The sequence below is a fragment of the Periplaneta americana genome, chromosome 16 (genome assembly GCF_040183065.1).
Source record: "Periplaneta americana isolate PAMFEO1 chromosome 16, P.americana_PAMFEO1_priV1, whole genome shotgun sequence".
In the NCBI taxonomy this organism is placed as follows: Eukaryota; Metazoa; Arthropoda; class Insecta; order Blattodea; family Blattidae; genus Periplaneta; species Periplaneta americana.
The window spans coordinates 136039734-136048002 of record NC_091132.1 but is presented as its reverse complement, the minus strand read 5'-3'; the positions used below and the strand labels follow the sequence as shown (position 1 = coordinate 136048002).

General features: G+C 31.3%; 1 long non-coding RNA gene across 1 annotated transcript; it reads right to left on the bottom strand.

Moving 5' to 3' along the window:
- Positions 1-1053: 1053 nt before the first annotated feature.
- On the bottom strand, positions 1054-4966 carry LOC138691238 (uncharacterized). Its single transcript, XR_011329779.1, has 3 exons — positions 4686-4966; positions 4257-4464; positions 1054-3956 (listed from the first exon to the last, which is right to left on the bottom strand). It is a non-coding gene; the product is annotated as an uncharacterized lncRNA (long non-coding RNA).
- Positions 4967-8269: the final 3303 nt, after the last annotated feature.

Genomic DNA, 8269 nt, shown 5'->3' with positions numbered 1-8269 from the left:
CTTTTTGTCTGAAGAATATTGTAGAGCACATCTGTATGTGCGAACACTCTAGCATAGACTTCAAGAAGAAATATATTCTGAAACTGTGTGAAAAAATACAAATATCCTTGAGCCTGCACAATTACATCAGCATCCCAGTTTTCTTCAGAGTCATTACAAATGATATTTTCAAAAAAGCAGTCAGTTGTTCTCTGTATTCCTTTACTGTATTTACAAGCCGAGATGTAAAATCCCATCTAGTTGGTGCTATAGTGAGGATCACGTAAGTTCAGTTCCCAAACAGCAAATATTTCCGCCTTGTCAGTGTTGCCAACTGTTACCAGATATCACCACATGTAGTAAAATCACGATCCTATGTACTGAATGACTTCTTTACCCACCGTACTTTACCTTAATGTTGGAAGGTTATTCTAAATAGTTTCAATAATAATGAGAATAATAATGAGAAATGTATTGCTATGTTCTATTCTTTTATTCCTTTACATTATTATTAGTATTAGCATTAATAGGTTACTAGACGTAAATATACAACAAAGTATAATATATAATATTCAAGAATCAAATCTGTTCCAAGACCAATTAAATTATTGTCACTTCACTTCAAAGATTCCAGCGTACATATACTGTACTTCCTAAAGGTAGATAAATTAATAACCAATTGACTTTTGGTTGGAATTCGAATGAACTTCTAATTATCTTTTGAAATTAGTAAGGAAATGGATAATACAACTAGGCTAAAACTCAAATAATAATAAATCAACTTACAAAAATAATTTTGGTCCTTAAAAGCCATAAGTAATTTCAGTTCTAGATATCTTTTTAAAGATTTCATTTGTTTGTAAATTGCTTAATAATGTTACACTTACACTTATTATTTCTGCAACTCCACGTCTGTCATTGAAAAAATGTATGATACATAACTGTGAAGTCTCTTTTTGGCTCTTGTGTCCTAAATTTAAATAAAAAAAAAAACAAATAATTCAAGAAATGTGAGCTGGTGAAAATTAAATACTCAATTAATAAAATAATTACTACCAAAAGAGTATTTTATTAATTCTATACAAAAGATGGATTACACAGAACAGATGGCCAGAAATCATTGATTTATACACAGCATACAGCATGAAACGATCATCAAAAAATGCTTTTTGTACACAATAACATCTTTCAAACGAAGTGAAATAGCCAATAAGTTCAATAAATATTATGCTAATAAGTAATAACTATAATTAATAATTATCTACAAGCTGTAAAAGGGAATAAAATAGTATATTGTTGAAATTAGGGGGTTATGGTTTATTACGTGTATTTATAATTTTAATTACTTTTTCTACATTTAATTATATTTTAATTTCTATTAGATTAGTTGGTGGTGTGGTTGTTAGTTTTATCTGTGTACGTCAGACTATTAAGGAAAAACTGAAAGAAATATTAAATCCACAATCTACTTTATATAACAATATTTAATCAAGAACTGAATATTACTATTAATTTAATAATATAAGACCCAAAACATCTCCAAGTCCAGACAATACACATGCTGATTTTCTTAAACATGTTGGCAAACAAGCAAACTCACTACTTTTATCTTGTAATCTCATCTAAAATACAATATCTGTCTGGAGAAAATCTATCATAACATCAATTTTGAAAAGCAATTATTCAACTAATATCTTTTCGAGTTATCGACAGATACCACTTACTAGTATGATAGCCAAAATTATGGAAGAGATGATTTCATAGATTGAATTGGTTCCTGGAATCTAGTAACTAACTTTCATCTTATTGAGTTGACTTTAGAGAATTGCATTCAACAAATGGACAGATTTTAAATTTTAGTCAAGATATTAAAGATATTTTAAACAGAAAACAAAACACCTTAACAATTTTAATTTATTTTCAAGGATCATATGGCTCTGTAGATATATATCACTTAAGAAATTGCAAACTTAGGGTGTCCATGATAAAGTGTTACACTGGGTCAGTGACTTGATTATTTGATTCATTGTCACAAATATGTAAATAGAGACAGATTCATCTGGGCTTCCCACATTGTTGTTTTCAGGAATACATTTTCCAATATTAATGTCGATGGTCTAACTAAAGAAATAGATCTTATGATAATCTCATCATTTGCAGATAATATGGTTGTCTAGAACAAAAAATCACAGTCCACAAATATTAATAAACTGAGCCAAAATCCCAACAGACTTTTTGACTCTACTTGGAGAACTCAAACTTGCTCAATTAAGGGAAACTTTACTAATAAAACACAATCCCAAGTTATTTCAAAATGAATAGTATATAAGTTAACTTTAACAGATGATGTTAAGAAATGTGATACTTCTCCAGACATTTTAAAAATCATTAGAAACGATAAATGATCTGGTCAGTGAGTGACTACATACAGTATTTTTTATAGATGGATCCCGTTTACCAAGCCATAGATGTAGTGGTGTTGTACAATACCAGTATATTCCCTTTTACAGGGAATTATATTCAAACACTTGTTTGCCCCATTTTAACCGTGACAACGCTTTTTAGTTTTTTAAACATTCTGGTTATTGTATTGTGTTTGTGTTTAGTGAAAGATTTTAGATAAGGGCGCAAACAGCCATAGTAGCTGACGCGCCCTTTTTAAACGCCACTAACTAACTAACTTCAAACACTGACTAATTTTGATAGTGAAAATTTAGATACACTTTTAAGCTTACAAAATCTCCAGTATCGACTTCATAAATCTGAGAAGGCTGTCATACTATCAGATTCAAAATCAGATATTCTTGCTGCAGTATTGGACGTAACAGCATGAAATCTCAATATTTTACAGTGTTTTAATATTTTAAGCAAAATGGTCGAATTACATCGACGACTGGTACTTCAGTGGATCCATGAACTTTATGGAGTGGGAGGTAATGAGGTAGCTGAAAGGTAGCAAAATTACTGTAAGGTTATCTATACCTGCATCTTACCACACTGTTAAAAGAATAACAAGATCAGAACATGACAATGTGGTAACAAAAATCGGAATGATTCTAAAGCAAATGAAAAAATTGCAATAGGCCATCCGGCATCCGCTCCACGATGCAGGAAAATCCTCAGAAGAAACCAACTAATCAGACCAAATGGGGGATCCAAACTACCCTCCAGTGCAGCTCTGAATTTGCAGGCCAACGAGTCTACCGACTAAGCTACATTGGTGGCTCCACTAAAAATATGAAGTACATGGCACTCAGATTATTAAATTGACAAACCTAAACAATTATTCATCAGTTAAGCTATAAAATATAATACATAGCAAGCAAGTTAATTCAATTTAAAAGTATAAACAATTCAATCAGTTGAAATATACAGAAATTGATAATAAATATCATGCAAATTACTTCACATTACAAGCATAAACAATTCATCACTTATGGTATACAGCCTACTATTTAATTTACAGCACATACAATTCATCAGTTAAGCTATAGGCCTACAGTCTACTATTCAATTTACAGCATATATAATTCATCAATTAAGCGAAACAAAAATATAGTACAATACATAGTAAAAATAATACACCTAATTTAATAACTGAACTTCTATGAAAATCTACAGTGGCAGTACTCATATTATCACAGGCCATGATTGTCTCAAATATTTACAAAGAACTGATATTTCAGAATCTCCCCATGCCATTTCTGAAATCTCAATGAAGATGTGGATCATTGTCTTGACTGTTTAACTTTACACAGCTTTCAATCATCTGGTTAAATATTGGAGTGCAAGATAACAAATGACATCAACTGCTGAACACTTGGTATCAATCAACCAACAACTTCATTACATTAAAGGGGAAAAAAAAACTGAAAGAATTAATTGTATATAGACACAACACATAAGACAAGGCCGCTTCAGAACAGTAATTGGCAAGGCTCTGTTGTTTTAGGATTCTTATGTAGATTCAATTTCACCTGAAAGAAAAAAGTAGCATCTATAAGTATGCCTAATTATGAGAAATAAGAGAAACGGTTGCAATAATAGTAGTAGTAGTAGTAGTAGTAGTAGTAGTAGTAGTAGTAGTAGTAGTAGTAGTAGTAGTAGTAGTAGTATTAGTAGTAATGATAATAATAATAATAATAATAATAATAATAATAATAATAATAACTGTAAAGTATGGAAATTAATATTGCAATGTAATATCAAAAGGTGATTTCACACCATCAACTCTTATAATTTAGTACAACAAATCTATTATATTCAGTTGCAATCACCAGTAGCTGTTCTTTGCTCCATTTTGTTGTTGGCTGATTTTTCACAAGTCTGCTATGATATGCAGCACTATCCATGACAATAACGCATTGCCCTAATGTTCTCAGGTCAACAACTGTGTTTGCACCCACTTCTCAACTACAGGGCTATTCATAGCACTATGGTAGTCCTGACTTTTCTTTCAATTGCATGAAAAAATTAAATCAGCACCTGCAATAAAAATTATACCTGGGCATGTAATTACCTCACATGAATTCACAGCATTTAAATAAAGAAAATAAAACATAACATAACATAATATGACATGAGATCCTCTTTGGTGAAAGGCTTTCCCACGTTTTTATTTAGTCACCAATTTTTATATTTTTGTACCCTGATTAAAAAAATTACTCTTGCCAAATTTATGTAAAATATAAATCAATATAACTTACCAAGTATAAATCCACCTTTCGTTCCGGCATCTAATCTTGTTGGTCTACGAATAACACCATTCATGTCACTGGAAACTTCACCTGGTTTATTTAATGAATAAGTGGGTGATCCTACTTAAAAAAACAGAGAGAGAAAAGCAATTCACATTGACACTCTAAGAGACACAAAAATTTTAAAGACAGGAAAACCGTTCAAAAATTTTATAACTAACCTCTAGTTATAATATGAAACTATTAATTGCAAAACATGTTGTTCCCACCTGAATTCATTACTAGTAGCCTATATTAATTGCAATTTCATATTCCACATAAGTGTTAACCTATTTGTTAGTAAAAAATTCAATCACTCAATGTCTCACAATACAGTGAAATTTACCATTCATAAAAATCCAAGTATCATCCAAGAATACTATGGGTTTAGGGTTCTCACGCTTCACATTTCTTATATATTCTCTTAAAACCGAATAACATCACTTTCTCGTACATGTATATAAGGATCCCCTTTGCTCCATAGAAATTTAATCTCTTTCAAAATTTTTTTCACCGATGATAAGGATACTCTAAATAAATATGTTTCATAATCATCATTCATATGTTCCAGAACTTTTGCTGCTGTTAGTACTTCCTATGTAACAGTAAATGAAAATTATGCCATATTTTTATACATATGACTAATATCAGAATTACATTGCATAAATCAACACAATAATTCCTGTAACTTCCCTACCTTTATGTAACTTGTCATAAATAAATCTCGCAATTGCATCTTTCGTAAAATCATCAGCATCAGTCACTGGATGTTTACGTAGTCTATGTTTTCCTGGTGTCACAAGTGGGGTCCCCTTCTGTGAATTTATCACTTTCGTGGCTGTAGTAAAGCCAAGCTGTAATAACAAACAATAACATAACACTTCTAAAAATTGTTATATCATAAAATTCATGCATGATACCAAGATTTACAGCTATATGAATAGAAAATGATCAACATGTTAGGTTGGGTCTACGATAGGTTTAAGTAGGCTAATATTTAGGTAATTCTCCAGAAAAGCTACATCAAAGAAGGCATAATTTTATTTTGTTTAATTGATTTCTGTGATATTTACATAGTAATGAACACGTGGTTTTAGTGCACAGCCACAAATACTTTCAGCACAAAAATCCTTTGACACTTACCTGTATATTCTAATGCATTGTTGTAGTCCCTCCCTCAAACTTGTTACTAATTACCAATAGGCCTATAACATGCGAGAGGTCCAGGACGAAGAGAAATGGTTAGTTTCCCAGTAGTGCGTCCTCGTCCTCTCGAGTGTTATATCTTAACAAGTACTTTGGGTGGGGTAGCTTTTCTGAAGAAACACCATATTTAATATTACTTAGACCAGTCACGAATAAATTATTCAGCCAGAGTCAACGTTCCTATGCTTTATAGAGTATGTTATATAGTTATTATATAAAACTGAATTATTTTTAAGCACCATAACAAGTCAACATTCATGTAATATTTGCTGCAATATCAAGTTAATAATTACAATATGACTTGTATTTTCTTCGGCCGAAGTGGCATGTAAATTGTGATCTGAACGGTTAATTTAATACCAAAAGAGAAAACTGGAAATTTACTTTCGTGCTGTTTGATTATTTGTTCGTCTAATTTGTAAATGTATTTAAGGTATCACCTACTGCAGTATTACAGTATCTTAAATGTATTTAGTTTGGCAATATGAAAATCACTGGCTTGATTAAACATCTAGGCCTAACCTAAAAATTTGTTTTGTTTGACCACAATCATGAAATTATTAGTGCAAACTCCTAAAATTGAATACCACTTTGAAATGTATGCTTAAGAATACTTACTCCTAATAATTTTGCTATTCTGGTTGTAATTGCTGTCCCCGTTAGCATAATTCCTTCTTCATTATCTTCTTTCTTCAACTCATTATACACGTGAACTACAGATTACTGAAGCGTACTCTGAATGCCACACATTTTCTTCCTTGGAGGAGTCACTGCAACACTATTTCATTTTTTTGACATAGTAATAAAAATCTAAACACGAAAGAAATTCATTAAAATTTGAAATAATATTTCTATCCATTACCCACGTGCATTATCACGCCCAAGTATATTATATTTATTCGTACTTATCTGACTCTTCTTGAATTATAACCACAAAGCAACACATAAAATAACTATTATGTATTAATATTAATACTAATATTAATTAATTATTAATAAGTTCGAATTTCACTATCTTCCAGTAACCTGCTGAGAAATCTAGTACAATTTTAATTTCATGGAACTCCAGTACCGGCAAATATTGTCGATATTTGCCTCTGCTGCCAACATACCAGTTACAAAATCACTACCATTTATAGTATTTGTCCAATGAGCACAGAATACAATAGAGTAGACACTAGCATCTTAATACCATTGGACGGAGTGAAGCCGATTTTATAGACCTGACGCCATCTTGTTGCTACCAAAACATTGCAAAATAGCTATTACGTTATAGAAGATCTTATGATAATAAGAATTCCATATGTCCCTAATTTCTTGTAGGACTCACACTTTCTTGTTTGTTTCGTAATACAGAATCGCTATGCACGTATTTTTTAGCAAAAATTACGAAACTGTCATCGATAAATCACATATATACAGGTTATTTAAATTGGCAGCTCTTCAAATTGCAGTATGGTATTTAATAGATAATCTGGGAGGTTAAACAAACAATAATGATAAAAAAGGAAGATAACAGTTTGACCTTATTTTGCTACTAGTCCAATAAAAATGCTACCCTATAACAATTACTTTTATAGGTTGATCCATTTGCTTCGATTTAATAATGAAACTTCTTAACGCAAATTATCATTCTCTTCCTTTTGCCAGTATTTCGTATAGATGTCCCGATTTTGTTTAGAGAAAAAATAGAATGCTCTTAACCATATAATATTTGATAGGCTCTTCGTTTATAGTATATAATTAGATTATAACGGCGAACAAAAGTGAAGTTTTATTACCAAGTGGGTCAAGTCAGTTCACGACCGAGTTAATGAAGCTACTAAGTCTGCAAAGCATAAGTCTGATTTCGTGATTATAAAAATTAATTACAATAATATTAATACACTATTTCTTTTTCTTCATCAAACGAATACGTGCATTCGGTTTAAGAGAAACCTCGGTACGCCCGTTTTCTATAGCACTCGACACAAACTTCCAACATGGGTTGTTAGGTTAGCTTCGCTCGTAAATGCTAAGTTTACAAAGCGTGTCTGATTTAGTGATTATAAAAATTAATTACAATAATATCAATACACTAATCCTTTCTCTTAATCAAACAAATACGTGAACAATACGAATCTAACCGACTAACCTAGGCTAAATCATTCATTATCTACCGGTAATAAGTACATTTCACACATGCATATTTACCTGTGAAAAGTTATTCCAGGAATTTTTTTTGAAAACCTGTTTGTGCAGCCATACGCAGTACATGTAGGCATATTGAAATTACTTCATTTATTAATTAAAACAACGATGCAACATCACAATCAACTGCCCATGTGCTAACCGGGAGCCCAATGTTT